Here is a 15,965-nt window from a genome sequence, read left to right on the forward strand (position 1 = left end):
AGTTATGTGAATTCAATTAATGGACATTAGCATTTCTAAACCATGGGTTACTGTTTTTCTCTTTGGAACTGCTAGATGCCTACGGTATCTACAGAGAACTGCTGTACTAGTGGGAAATTATGGGACAATCTGTGAACAGACTACTTTGAAGCTCAAACAAACATTATCTCTGGGACCCTGGGCACACATGGCAGAAACCAAGGCATATGTTTTCCATCCTTACCCTTCCATCACACACGGAAAGGTAAGGTCCTTGTGATCTTTCAGAAATACGGTCTGCAAATGTTCAAGACCAATTTGTCATGACTCGTCCTCTGAAGATGGGCAGAGCTTGCACTTTTAAGTGTAAAGGTCTAAAGGGTCTCCAGACTGACAAGAGCCACAGCTCTGCCAGGCTGCAGCCACATGTGGTTGGCACCCTTGCCCCCAGGCACCTGTCCCCAAGAGCTGACCTGCTGACGCCTCATGCTACTGGGCCAGGACCGGGACCATACCCTAGGAGAAGGGGGTGTTCAGGTCCTGAAGATCCCAGGGGCCCTCGGAGAGAGTGCTGGTGGAGTCCTGTGACCAAGCATGTGGACTCTGAAATCACACCTGGTCTGTCTTGGCCGCGCCACTCACCTGCTGTGAGGCCGTCAGGAGGTCACCTCATCCTTCCAGCCCTAGTGTCCTCAGCTGTGATGTGGGAACAGTGATCCCTCGCCTGGAAGGCTGTCAGGGCAGCTGAGTCAGAAATTGAATGTGGATGCTCCGCACTGTCCTGGCACACAGTAAACACTCAATAAAAACTGTTATTTGTGAATTATAGACAGCAAAATTTGGCTTGACTGGGGTGGGAGCTGTTTCAAGCGACAGAAACCAACAGTGTTATCAGAACAAGACAAGGAGCCACATGATACGTCCTGTGGCTAACAAATGTGCTGATTGTGTCAATCGACAAGCTCCCCCTTCTGTCTGCTCAGCATGTCCCCACCTGTCTCTTGTCCACTTCTCAGGATCCACAGACTAGGAGAACAGCATGGCACACAAAAAACACACGTGTTTAAAATTGTGTCTCAGATAGGCGTAAACGTGTTCTGAATGAACCTGTGAGGGCTACGCCCAGAGCTCAGACATGGACTCTATGCTCCACTCCCTGTTCTACTTCTTTCCCAAGTGCACTACCATTTACTAAGCACCTGTTACATGCCATGCACTGTGCCAGGTGCACCACAGGCAGCACCTCATTTAATTCTCACAAGGACATTTTAAGATATATGTAACATCCCAGTTTTGCAGATGAAGAAACAAGGCCCAGAGCAGGTAGGTCATTTGTCCAATGTCACACAGCCATTAAGTAATTAAGTAGAGAGTCAGGAACTGAAACAAGTTCTGTGCATCAACAAAGCCCACAATCATCTCCCTCATGTCTCTTGTTGCTGTGACCCCCATGCTGAACCTTCTAGATAATCGGTCCCATAAGGCCAACACAGTGTGCACTCAGAGTAACGAACATGAGCCCTTCCTCATCACAATTTTAACGATGTTTCCAAAACTTCCGCAATTCAATTTCTATTGCCGTCACGTTTGCCATATCCAGACAATCTCTTCTCTCATTATCTTAATTTCCTCTCATCAAATCAACTCAATTTTCCTACTTAACGTTAGTTTGAAAAGTAATATTTCATACCACTTGCTATAATTAATTACATCTTAAATACATAATTATTAAAATTTAGAAGTTCACTGGCCAGGGCACCTGGGTGGCTGGGTAGGGTAAGCGTCTGACTCTTGATTTCAGTTCAGGTCATGATCTCAGGGTCGTGAGATCAAGCCCAGCATCGGGCTCTGCGCTGGGTGTGAAGCCTGCTTAAGGTTCTCTCTCTCTCCCTCCCCCTCTGGCTCTTCCCCTGCTCACACATGTGCACACTCTCTCTCTAAAATAAATAAATAGGTCTGCACGGAAAGTGGAAACCAGCGAGGAGGTGACGCGGTGTGAGGTCGTCGGGCTGGCAGCATCGGCTGCTTTGGGTCTGTCCCTGTCCTCGCGGCTAAGCCCATGGCCCAATCCCTCCGCCACCATGCCCATGAAGGGCCGCTTCCCGATCCGCCGCATCCTCCAGTACCTGGGCCAGGGACACGCAGTGTTCAAGGACTCAGTGAAGGTCATGACGGTGAACTACAACACGCACGGGGAGCTGGGCGAGGGCGCCAGGAAGTTTGTGTTTTTCAACATACCTCAGATCCAGTCTAAAAATCCTTGGGTACAGATTATGATGTTTAAGAACATGACGCCGTCACCCTTCCTGCGGTTCTATTTGGATTCCGGGGAGCAGGTCCTCGTGGGTGTGGAGACCAAGAGCAATAAGGAGATCATGGAGCACATCAAAAAAATCCTGGGGAAGAACAAGGAAACCCTGGAGAAGGAGGAGCAGTAGAAAAAGCAGCTTTATCACCCAGCCCACTTTGGGCCCCAAAAGTACTGCCTGCGGGAGTGTATCTGCGAGGTGGAAGGACAGGTCCCCTGCCCGGGCCTGGTGCCCTTACCCAAGGAGCTGACAGGGAAGTACAAAGCAATGCTGAAGGCCAGCACCCAGGACTGAGGCCCCAGGCCACACCCAGGGAAGCCCCTGGTTCTGTCCCTGGAGGGACGCTGAAAGATCTCTGCCGTGAGAGGGTCCCCTTTGCACACCTGTGTGAAAGGACGTGGCAGGGTCGGGGAAGTATCTCTGCTCTATCAGGGCAATAAAATGCATCCTGGTCTCCGGAAAAAATAAATAAAATAAAATAAAATAAAATAAAAAATAAATAAAAGTTCATCAGCATATCACTTAAAATCAGCTTGCACACTGCAATATCTAATTATATTCTGCTATAAAATTATTATCTCATATTAATATACATATACAGATGCATATAACTTTTTATTATGAATTTTTTTCTTTTTATTATGGAAAATTTCAAAAACAAAAGTAGAAAGAATAATATAATGAACCCCTGTGTACCCATCACCCAGCTTCAACAACTGTCAGCTCATGGCTAGTCCCATTAAATCTGTATACTATCCCACTTCCAGCTCCCATATTATTTTAAAGCAAATCAAAGACACCGTATCATTTCATTTGTATACATGTCATTCTTGATAACAGCAAACATTTGAAGAACATTTGCTGGATGTCAGGTAGGTACAGCATGACAAACACACATTCATACACCTTTGATCATGGGAGACCACAATCGTGGGAGACCTATTATTATCCCCATCTTACAGATGGTAAAGCTGAGGCACAGGTACACAAGCAACTGTCCCAAGGTCCCCGACCCGGTAAGTGGCAAAGCTAGCACTTGAAGTCAGGTAGTCTGTGCACTTAACCTCTGCACTGCACTACCTCAGGGGAGCACGGCCATTTCTAGGCCTGGGTAAAGGCAGCACGCTCCTCTCCCCCTCCCCACAGAACTGGCCCAGAATGAGTTTCTGGCAGTTCATGCACAGAGCCGGTCACCTCTGCTTTCCTGTCTCATCACCCCTGCCACATCACCATCGCCATCAGGTTACCTGAAAGGCACTGCCGTCCTGGAGACAAGAGGCAGGAAGGGTGGACCCTGAGGACCCCCACTCCCACCCCCTGAGCCTCTACCAAGGCAGAATATAGGCCACTGTACAAGACGTGAGCCTCCAGTCCCCAGGCCTGGGGAGAGAGAAGACAGTGTGTTGCAGCTAAAGGATGCAATATGGAAGTCAGCTTCTGACAATCATTTACAACTTGACACCCCCCTGCTGTTCTTTTCAGTCTTCGGTGTCTTCATACCATGTGCTGATTTCTCCAAGGCCTTGTTTCCTGGGAATGTGGCTGCTGCCTAGGTTGGCCTTGATCACACTGGATCAGGCAGGGAAGAATGCTTTTTGCCTTGATTGAAACCCTCCGCATTCATTTGCTTTTAGCATCATGTAGGGTCCTGGTTTTAAGAGGGGGTGAAAGGGCTTAAATGTCTCCAAAGGTTTCTGAGACCTGGGATTTCTCAAGGGAGAAAGGGTGATGATTTCAGGGTAAAGGAATCAAAAGCACATGTACTGCCTTTTTGTGCATACAGGGTGACTTTAAAATGAAGGGAGGAAAGCATTAGGAAAAAGTTTTGAGTTTCATTGAACCAACATTGGAAAAATGCACCAAGACCCCTTCCAAATCCAAAGCAGAACTGTGTCCTTCCACCTCTGTGGGAAACTCTTCTGGTCTGGAAACCAGGGTCTCCCTGGACATCCAAGAGTCCCCAGTCTCAGCACAGCACCCCCCACCAACCTCCCCCTGCCTGGGAAGTAGAGGGTCTCACAGCCACCCTCCCCTACCCAAAAGCCCGAGGAAGTGCTGAAATGAAGACTGGTGAAATGCCAAGACTGGGAATTCCCCTTAGCAGAATCTTCTCTTTTTGCTGGTCTGTGGTGCCCAACAGAACCATCTCCACGGGCAAGAACCCGGTGGACCCTTGGCTGGCTAGGTTCCATTAGGGAGCAAGAAGCTAAACAGGTTCAAAGGACCTCCAGGAATGCATGTTTGTTGTAAGGCTATGCAGAGACATGTAGGTGCTCAGGCATGAGGAACAGTTGTTACCTTCAGGAGGCCACTGAGGCTCCAGGGTTCTGACATTCTTATGACCCAGTCTTCTTCTGTCTCTGCCGGTTGCCACCAGCTGTCCTTTCGATAGCTGTTGCCACCAGGTATCCTGCTGTCTCAGGGTTTCTAAGAATCTCTTGACTTCCACCTTTTCTCTGCCTGCCTTCTGGTGGCTATCCTCCTCTGCTACCCACAAAGGAGAGGATCTGATTGGGCCCAGCAGCCGCGATACCAAATGCTGGAGTCTCTATTGGACAGCATCCTGCAACAGACCACCCCACAGACCACTCGCTAGCCTATGAGATGCTGCCTTTGGCTGAGCCTCCATCTCTGGTTCAATCTGACCAGAGGACAGAGATGCATAGTTCAGCTCTAGGCAACCAATGCGAAAGGAGCTCCCACCAGCCACTCTGTTTAGACCAGTGACTTCGGAATAGGGAAGAATGGGGAGTACCCCTGAGCCTCTTATTTTGCCCCAGACCTCGAAACAAAAGCTCGGTGGTCCTGGGCAGAGTATCAGAAACTAACAACAAAGCCTGCAGCCCAAGGGAGGCACCCACAAATGTGTGAGTGTGTGTGTGCGTGCATACTTGTGTGAGCACATGCACAAAAAGCAGTGCTCAACTTCAATTAGGTTTGGAACTCGGCTTGGCCTTTTAAATCCCAGCTCTCATGGAGGCCTCTGCTTTCCAGGAAGTTATTCCCATCAGCAGTTGTTTCTGCAATCATGGTTGTTATGAAACCCTTTATTTTGAAAACACATTTCAAAACAAGGCTTCTTACGCACTCAGCTTTCTCTAGTCCGTTAGGAGCAAAATGGCGCAGATGTTTCCCTGTGGCGCAGGCACTAGTGTGTTATCCCCGCGGGCCATTCAAGTCCCAATTCATCTTGTAGTCACCACGAAAAAATGCAGAGGCACACGGTGGGGGGATGCACGTCAACTCATCCCAAACACTCCCCTTCAGCCGGCTCCCTGCCCCACACGTGGCTGAGCCATGACACAACAGCCTGGTCCTCGGAGAGTAATTCATTATGTAATTAATTTTTTCATCAAAGTCAAATCTCTAAAGCAACTGCTGAGATAATACCAATTAGGAAACACTAACAGAAGAGGAGCTGGCCCTGACGTCAGGGCTCACGGCAGTAAGAGTTTACACGACTTGTCTGATGCTCATGCCAGGGACCCTGACAGAATACTGGGTAAGAAATAAATAGCACATGCTCTTCACGCTAGAATGGACCTTTCTGGAGTGGGCTTGTTCCCACAGGCCACACTTACAAAGGGCCAGAGTGGAGTCATGGAAAGAAATGGACTTTGAGATGAGACCAGCATGAATTCTGATCCCCACCCCGATAGTTACCAGCTGTGGGATTCTGGGCAAGTCAACCTCTCTGGGCCTCAGTTTCTTCACTGGAGGGATGTTTTTTATAACCCATAGCTCACAGGGCTGTGTGAGGGTTAGAGACAAGATGTGCAAACATTGGAAATCAGTACTGGTATATGGTAGGTTCTCTGTGTGGAAGCTTAGTGAAATTACCATCTGCCTTCCTACTCTAATGTGAGTTTTAAAGTTATTGGCTCCTCGGTGGCATGGTCTACCCAGGGGTCTCAGGTCAGGCGAAAGGCTAAGATGTAGAACGTTCCTCTCCTCAGACCACTGAGCAATCACCAGCTATAGGGGCCTCTTCCCACCCCTGCTTGGTCCCGTTCATGACAGGGTCAGGTTCAGAAAACTGCACCTAAGCCCCTGCTCTCAAGGTGCTTGCTCCGAAAAGAGGCATAGACAGATAATCCCAGCACCTTCTGATCAGAGCAATGAGAGATGTGTGTATCGATGCTTTGAGGAGCACAGAGGAGAGGCCAAGGTCAGCTTCCTGGTCCAGGCGGTAGGAGCATGCACAGGACCAGGTGTCTGGCTACAGCATTAAGGGGTTCACGCTTTAAGTGTGTATTTAGGAAGATGACTCCAGCCAGAGTGAGGAAAAAGGACCGCACGGGTGAGACTCAGGATCTAGTGGCCAGGGGGAAAGCAGAGGCAGCCATTCAAGGGAGGAGGGCAGCCTAGTGGCCTGCTGACAGCTGGTCCAGGTTTATCTTCACTCTGGAACCGGAAGTGAAAACCAGTTTGACAAATGGAAAAAGTCTCATATCCAGGAATCAAGTTATCTATGAGGCAAGTTGGACATGCCACAGCCCTTCCTCGGGCCCACCTCCTAAGACAGGTTCTCTCTGAGGCCCCATGAGCCCAGCCTTGGCCCGGCCAGCTCTACAAGTCCAGGCTGCAGCCTATCACACTGGACGGGAGGTGGAAATAGGCCTCAGGAAACAGATGGGAAACAGCACAGAGTGGGCTGCATCTGATCCAACACAACCTCTTGGGTGGCTGGGCCATCTACCCTGTCAGGGGCGGACCACAGTTTCTCCCACCTCAGAAATGACTGCGGGCCCTCCTTGCTGTCCCCCGACATGACACTATTATGGACATGAGCGGGGTGTTAGCCCCGCTCATGCCTGATGACAGAACTGCTGGTCCGCTGTCCACCTGTGGACTCAGTACTGGAAACCAGTTCCCTGGTGTCGATCATCATGACTGGCCACCAAATGACTTCAGCCCCTCTTGAACAGAGGTCCCTGTGAGTGCCCCTAACCATACCCAGATCCAGGAAGGTTGCCATGGTGACAGGGACTGCTACCCGGCTGGGCTGAGAGGCCTTGGGGAGAGTGTCAGGTTACTGAGCCCTGATGGAGATGGAACTGGGGTGGAGGCAGCTCCTCACACTCTCCAACCCTGCTCTCAACTGCAGCACCCTGGGAAGGGCTGTACCACCGCCTGTGTGAAACCAAAGCTGTCCCCCTCAACTTGGGATTCAAAAGGAACATGTGCCTTGTTGCCTCCCCTCCACCTCTTTAGAAGCAGAAATGTATAATTTGGACATGTAGACATAAGAGAATATATAAAGAAACAGTGCCTGATCTGTGCAGTGTACACACACACATATGCATTCACTCCAAAAGCCAGTCTTTCCCAATCACTCACTCCTGACCTTTGCTCTTCCCCTTCCGCCATCACGGACAACAGCCCCCTTCCTTTCCTTTCTAGGACCACAGGACAAGACTTAGCTTAAGCTGTCCCTCCTACCCTCTAGTCCACACTGCCCTCTCCCTTCCCTAAGTTGGCAACCAAATCAATTTCTGATAACTGGGTGTCAGTTGTTGGTCTCCTGATGTGTCCAGCATGAGAGCCCCGTCTCCCTGTTTATTCTAAACTTGTTGTACCTCCCCCACCCCACTCAGAGCCCAGCACAGGGTCAGGCATATAGTAAGGCACTCCCTGCAGATTCTCCTGACGTGCAACTGCCAAACCCCAAGACTCTCCAGGCCCCATGTAACAATTTAGAAAATCTCTGAGAACAGCCTACCCAGCAGGAGCCCAGCTGCTTCCGGGGAGATGCAACAGCTCTTTGGGTGCCAGAGCCAGAGGTCAAGAAGGGCTCTGAGTGCCTCGGGAGTCTAGCCCCAGTGCCCTGGCAGAGCGGTGGAGCCGCACCTGAACTTGCCCAGCACCAAGTTCCAAACCACTCACCACTAAATCAGGCCCCTAGGCTCACACAGACCCTGCAATCCCAGGCAAGCTCAGGTTCATGAGATGGGCCATTGAAGTAAGGGGACTCATGAGAGCAGAATGGGTACCCCAGGGAAGGAGAGCCCAACATCTTTGGAAAAGGTGGCAGCCCTGCCAGGAAAACAGCACCATTCCTCCAACTGGTACCCAAGCTAGAGACCAGGCCTCGCTCACCCTTGACTCCTCACGTCTTATCACGCTCTACATGCTTAGTCAACCACCATATCCTGTCCATGGCATGCAGCTCTGTCCCCTCAACCAGACCTCTTTGGCCACAGTCCTCTTTTCAGTCACCTGGGTGACCACCGCAGTGGCCTTGTGGCCACTGGCCTCTAGTATCACCCCATCCGCCCCACACTGTGAGCTCTAGAAAACTGAAATCTGCCCATAAGGTAGAATCTAAACTCCTTTGTCTTGTACCCTGCATCCTTAAGAGGCTGCCCCTCTGTCCTGCCTCCCTCCACCTCTCCTCTCTACAATGCTAGCCTCCCACTACATTGAACCAGAGCCTTCGTTGAGCCATGCTCAATCTTGCATCAAGACTTTTGCAAAGGATGCACATACACTCGGACATGCACAACTTCACCTGACTACTACTGTCCCTACATCTTCTGCTCCAATGTCCTTCCCTGAACCCCCAGGTTGCACTAGATGCTTCCATCTTTGCTCTCAGGGTCACCCATTCAACAAAGCCCTGTCCTCAAGAGTCGAGCTCATAGGGGTAGGCCTCTCCCTAGAACAGACAACTGGTAGGCTATGCTGTTCTCCACCAGACGAAGACAAGGTCAAAAGCAAGGCATCTGTGTGCTCAGTTCTATCTTTATCAGGCTGAGAGAACCAAAGATACTGGCTAGGGTGGGCAGGCCAGGTTGTAGGAGCTCTCTATTCCCTGGAGTCAGGCACCATAGCTAAAGCTATTCACCACTCCTTAGGCCATCTCCTCCTGCCTACAGGGGCTCTGGTCAGGTTCCTGTAGAGCTTCCAGCCAGTCCCTACAAGAGTATAACCAGAGCCCACAGATTAGTACCCACTAAGAACTCCAGCAGACTCACAGCCACCAATAGGAAAGGCTGGAGAATATTCTGGAAAGAAGACATTTCAGGGCCAGAAATCCCATCTGCCATTAACCATCTGTGGGAAGAAGAAAAAGCTGCAGATCGTGCCAATACCAAGAAGTCTCCTTGGGCTTCCCATTAATACATTGGGGCTCCCTAGGAACACAATAGCTACTCAGCTGATCCAGAGGGACAGTTCAACCAAAACTCCTACCCAACCAACCAAGGCAGTAGCCCCAGCTCCAGGGGACTCTATGGTGTATGTGCCCCAGAAGAGGCTCTTCCTCCTGACGCACTGGTATGCCCCAGCCCTCCCTCTGGACAGGAGAAAGTCAGCCATACTGTTTTACCTACCAGATTTTTATCTGCATGGGGAATCCCCTCACAAAGAAAGATGTTTCCGAAGCCTTTCAATGACCTAAATGGAAAGAGGTCAGTTAGTCCCTGTGATGATTAATTTTACATGTCAAATTGCCTGAGCTACAGTACTCAGATATTTGGTCAAACGTGTCTGGATGTTGCTGCAAAGATATATCTTAGCTAAGGTTAACATTTAAATCAGTAGACTCTGAGTGAAGCAGATTACCTTTCATAATTCAAGTGGGCCTTATCCAATCAGTTGAAGATCTTAAGAAAAAAAAAAATGTGACCTCCCCTGAAGAAAAGGGAATTCTGTGGGCAGACTCCCTGTGGACTCAAACTAAAACACCATTCTTCTCTAGGTGTCCCGTCTGCCAACCTACCCTGCAAATTTTGGACTTGCATGCCCCCACAATTACATGAGCCAATTCCTTAAAATGTGTGTGTGTGTGTGTGTGTGTGTGTGTGTGTGTGTGTGTGTTCACAAATATATGTATACATCCATCCCCTGTTGGCTTCTCTGGAGAATCCTGACAAAACAATCCTTCACAGGTGATGGAGGCCTGGTCTCCAGCTTGGGTACCATGCCAGGGATGGTGTTGCTTTCATGGAAGGGCCACCACCTTCTGGGTTCCACCTTGGGCATCATTTTCTAAAATGTATGTGTGTGCATGCACACGCACACACACACACACACACACACACACACACAAACACCCCCACCCTACCTGGGTAAACATTTAAGCCCTTATTCATTCCAAGATACCTGTGATAAGTCCAGACAATATATACAAGTGGAAATAGGTGCCGCAAGCCAGCCCTCTCTCAGACTAATTTATAGATGGCACCAGCCTCATTACAGGTAGGGGCAGTTCATTAAGCATTCTGCCCCGTGCTGAGTGTATATTCTTGGACATGTGATTTCACCTCTCCAGCCTCAGCTTCTTCTTCTGGAACATGGGAATAATGATAGTACCCATCCCCCAGGATTCTTGGAGAGTTAATCCAGATAGAGTGCCTAGCACAGCTCCTGGCTACTCCTCCAAATATAATACTATTCTCACTCACAGTATGCACACATGTTCCCACCCTCACATTTATGCAAACGAAGACTATTAAACAGGGCTTGTGGTTTTCTTCATGGAGTCCTCAAGAGATTCCAAACCAACTCGTATACCCACACAGGCTGACAACCCTCATTTCTTTGATTCACACTGTATCCTGGGGTACCAGACAGCTAACTCCATATGCCAGCTGACAAAACTGAAGCAAAGGGACACCATGCAATACACTTAAGTTGGTGATGCTGCTGGGCCTAGAACGCACAGCTCTGGGCTCCAGCTCCTGAGCACCTGCTCTACTCCCCGGGACTCTCCTGTTCCTATTGGTTCCACTCCAACCGATGAGCATATGAGGCAGCCCATGCAGAACCCAGCCCTGAGACACTGACCAGGCAGCCCCCTCCACCATGAGCAAATCCTTCCTCACTCACATCTCACCTGAGACCCTCGTGCTCTTTCAGCTCGTCTCTTTGGGCTAAATAGGAGTTACTACCCTTGGCCAAAGCCATGTCTAATTTGCTGCCCTGTGTTCTCTTTCAAATATACAGAACCCCAGTTTCTTTCCTTTCTTCTCTCTTAAGACTTATTTCCCAAGATTCAGCCTTACAACCTGCCCTACTCAGTATCTACCTAGAGTAGCACAAAGACATGAAGAAATTTAACTTAGAACTTTCCCTCGGCAGCCGTGTCTAAAGATCTCAAAACACCAGACAAAAGAGGTTAATGTGGTGTTGGCAAACTTGTTTGAACACAGAACTGGATCCACTGGAAATAAAGGATGTGTCAGAAAGATACTGGTATGGGTGGTCAGAGACCCACCTTCCAGTCTTCTCTCTGCCACAAACCATATGTCCAGGGGTAACTCATTTTTTCTATGTGTGCCTCAGTTTCTCCATCTATGAAATAAATAAGTCAGATCATTTCTAAAGTCCTAAATATTTAGGATTCTCTTGACAAACAGGTGCATCCTCATATCCTCATAGACAAGTGACAACTTACATCAAAAAAAAAAAAAAAACTTGTCAAGAGTGCTATTCTTACCCCAAGCCTCTGGCAGGTATCATTGACTGGCAACAGTATTCTTTCCTCCTGAGCCAAACCCAGCCTCAGAAGCCTTTCAACATAGCACTCCAGTAGCTACTACCAACCATCCAGCATTAAAACACAAAATAAAATTTGCATTGGAAATATTCAAGATTCTGAAAGCCTGCCCCCTAGTCTAAATCCCCCAGGACTGCCCACCCAGAGCGTGGAGACTGTTGAGGCTCTGCACCCTCTTGGCTTGAATTTCAGAAGAACTCACCAGCCGCCCACAGATGGGTGGGCCATGAGGAGCGCTGGACCTGCCCTGGTCACTCTGTAACTCCCTAGAGTCAGGAACCCATGTCCTGAGCCCATTGGAGCCCTGGAAGATGTCTCAGAAGAAGTTAACTCCTAGCCTAAGGAACAAAGGGTGGGCTGAGGCATTGCAAGATCCAAGCCAGGAATGCCCAACACACACACACACACACACACACACACACACACACACACACACTCCCCAACCAGCTCAGGGATTCATACGTGCACACTCACACTCTGAGAAGGGCTCCTGGATAGAAATGACCTGCAACAGTGCCATCTAGTGGAGGCTGGGGGCCGTCCTGCCCTCAGAGGTCCCCCTGCTGAGCCCCAGAGAGATGATCTCCAGATACAGGGCAGTGAAGTTGTGGCTTCATGCTGTTGGGGCCTCCTCCCTCACCCACCAGGCCTCTTGCCTCTAGTTCCTGTCCACTTGCCTCCCCACATCCCACCCAGACTCCAGGCCGAGGAAGGGGAAGACCAAACCAGGGGCCCACGTGAGAGGTCACCAGAACAGCACTGGCCAGGATGGGGAAGGGGGAGTGGGCAGACGGAGCCACTGAAGGGAAGAGAGTGGCCAGTGTCACGTGAGCATCCCTCAGACTAGAGAGGAAAACACAGGGTGGGTAGCAGGGTCTGTGAGGTACTGGCCACTTTTCCTACAGGCTATCTCTTTTAAAATGATACGAGGGGCTGAGTCAGGTTCTGAGAAGCCTTCCTCACAGGGAGGGCCCTCAAGATTAGGGGACTCACCTTGGCTGAGGCCACCAAGGTAGGCAGAGGAACCTGGCCTGAGACCCAGGTCTGTGTGACCCTTGTGCCACCTCAAACATGAGGCCAATTCTGTGGGTGTGGTCATGGCGAGTGGTCTGGGCTAGAGGCCACGGTCATAGTAGTGAGGTACCTGGAGGTGGAAGAGAGCCATCACTGACACTTCTGGCACAGGGCTGGGCACATAGGTGGGAGATTTTCCTCTGCCCCAGAAATGAGCAGAGAAATGAACAGTGATGTCCACATTGATCTCTTAGGTTGGGTGGGGTGGAGTGGGGTTTACAGTTCAGATCACCTCCTATCTTCTCCTCCACCTGGCTCACACTGGACCACCTCTGGCCCCACAAGAAAGTCAGAACTCCCAACATCACCTGGGCCACTGGGAAGCTGCACAGTGGAAGGAAGCAGCCCATATCATAGTCAGGAGGTAGCATAAAAGAGAAGGATTATTTTGTTTTGTTTTTGAAAGGGATATCACATGGCATCTGAGGGTAGAAAGTGTAGGCAGGCCTCACAGGAACTAAAGTCACATCTTCCACATCACTGAGGCCATCAAGGTGTCTCCCCTCCCCCACCCCCACCCCCCACCCCCGCTTTTTCTGCTCACTCACGGGCTTGCACACGGCCCCACCATGGCCAACCAGAACCTACCCTTGGCTCCTGACACTGCTCTCCTACCAGTCTAAACAGCCTTTCTCAGTTTCTTAGTTCAAATCTCAAGAGAATCTGATTGGTTTAATCTAGCCTATGATTTGGGTCCTCTGGAGTCAGATGACCTTCCTTATCCAATCAGCTGTGGGCTGGCCCCAGGCCGTTGGAATGGGGAGGGTAGTCAGGGTTGGGTCATGCGACACAAACAGAGCAATGAGAATGTATGGCATGAGAAGGGAGTGGGAGAAGGAGCATGAGCGACAGGTAAGTAGATAGATGGGTGGAAAGATGTTTCATGCAGCACTGTTTATACTAACAAAAAAAAAATCATGTTTCTCGTTCACTGGTCCAAATGCATTAATTCACTGTGCATTGGCTGAGCTAGTGCTGCTTTCCAGACTCCAGAGGCAAGGAAGTCTAGCCTCAGCTCAAAACACTGTGCAATCATGGCATGGATAGAGGACCAAGCCATAAGCAGCTTCTCAAAAGGCAGGTGCGAAGGCAGTCTGGCAGATACCTCAAGAAAAGAAAAAAAAATAATAAATATCCAACAAATCAAATAAACTATGCCCCAGTGAGAAACCTGCAAAGCAACTAAGATGACATGAAGAGCAACAGTTAGGCCCTCCCTGGGCTGGGGCAGATGACAATAGTATCAGGGCCCTTATGGGCCAGTGGCCAGGAGCATCAGATTCTGACAGAAGAGCTGGTTCCTCTCCAGACTTGGCAGGTCCATTCTCCCGGCTTGAACCTGCCTTTTGGCCTGAGAGCCAGCAGCCCCAGCCAACAGATACGGTGTCCTTGCCTCTACCTGAGCTTAATTCAAACCATTTCTGTCCGGCCCTAATTCAGAGCTTTTATTGGGTTTTAGGTTACTCTATATATGGCACAATAGAAATATTTTTTTCAATCTTAAATTAGAAACATACCACAGGAGGATTTTTTTTTTAAGCTTTTTAACAACATTGCAGAGTGAAGTGTTTTCAGCCTGCAACTGAAATCTAACCAAGGTAACCTTCCACTAGAGAAACTTTGATATCAAGAGTGGCATGTGTCCTCTGGAATGTGCTTTTCTCCCCCTTTTCCAAAAGCAGTCAAATGGTTGTCTAATTAGTCTAGGGTATGTGAGTGTTGAAAGGAAGACGACTCTGGGGGCATTCCCAGAAGGACTAGCCACAGAGATGGACAGAACGAACTCACCACTCCGGCTGGCCTTTCAAATGGATATGGCCATCACCCCTATCTACTGCTATAAATTGAGGTCTAGAGAGAGACTGTACTCCAGATGGATCAGGCCTGGATTCCTAGCTTGCCTGGCATATTTAGACACTTGTCTAAAGTTTTAAGGGGACCATTCTCATGAGAGAAGGGAGCGTGAGCTACCAGGACACAGATGGTCTGAGCCCCAGGTGGCCCAAAGTACGTAAGCTGGAAAATGCTTCTGGCAGGCCTGCTAAGAACAGCTCCTCACTGAGCACTCCTCTGGTGAACACATTTCACACTCTGAAATGAGGGGCTCCAGGAGCTCCTTGCCATTCTGGCCGTACCCCCGCCGGACGTCTCAAGAATGGCCTGTTGAATGATCAAAGATTCAGGCGTATGGCTTGGCACATGGCAGAGTCCAGCCCTTTGACATTTTGGGCCCAACCAGAATTTTGGAATGAATGTAGTTGTCTCTTGGAAAGAAATCAATGCAATGAATAAGAGGCAGCTGATAAATGCCAGAAAAAAAAATAAGACAATCATGAGAATATACATGTATTTGTCCTATATGGGGTAATCTAACTTCCTTGAATTGTGCCAAGAAACCCTGAAATCTAAAAACCAGAGCATCACTCTCCGAGCCTGCTCTTTATCTCTGTGAACTTCCTACCATCTCCAGGGCAGAAGAGCTGGCCCATTTGATGCCACTGTCACCACAAGAGGGGCAATTCAAGCACAGGGCCAGAAGGACAAATCACCCCTTTGGAGAACTGGGAAAGGATGGCTGGGTAGTGGTGGGACTGTGCTTGCTATCTACCCCCACAAGCCAACTGGGTGAGTGAAAAATGCCAAATAGAATAAAAACCATCTGGCACCTCCAGGCTTTGGAGCCTGCGGTTGCACAGGGCACCTTGCCACCATCTAAGGACAAGCCCAGCCCACAGGTCTATGTGTGGCCCCTCCGATGCTGGGGCTTCCTGCACACCTGCACCCAGTGCTGGGTCGGCTCCCTGCTCCCCACTGTGGGTTGGTGGAGAGGAAGTGACCTTGGTGATGCAGGCTGCTGCCTGGTTGGAGGGAAGGGATCTTCATGTGGAAGGTGGGGAGCTGCATAAGCCATGGACCTGAATGGTGTCCCTTGGGCACACATTACAGGACGAACTCCAAGAAGAAAAAGGTCTCCGTGGACTGGAAAAGACACAAAGACTTTCCAGAGAGAGGCCTGAATTTGGGCCTCAAAGGACTGGCAAAAAAAGGGCAGGCATTTAAGGCAGGTGGTAGAGCAAATGCTAAGACATGGAGGTGGGAAT

At 49.6% G+C, this 15,965-nt stretch overlaps 1 pseudogene; it reads left to right on the plus strand.

Annotated features, from left to right (window-relative positions):
- The first annotated feature begins 2,060 nt into the window (after positions 1 to 2,060).
- Positions 2,061 to 2,582, plus strand: LOC114205701 (small ribosomal subunit protein mS25 pseudogene; annotated as a pseudogene).
- The last annotated feature ends 13,383 nt before the right edge of the window (positions 2,583 to 15,965 follow it).

This window comes from Eumetopias jubatus, unplaced genomic scaffold (genome assembly GCF_037043125.1).
Source record: "Eumetopias jubatus isolate StellerSeaLion01/CBP00866 unplaced genomic scaffold, mEumJub1_p1.0 scaffold_1, whole genome shotgun sequence".
Lineage (NCBI taxonomy): Eukaryota > Metazoa > Chordata > Mammalia > Carnivora > Otariidae > Eumetopias > Eumetopias jubatus.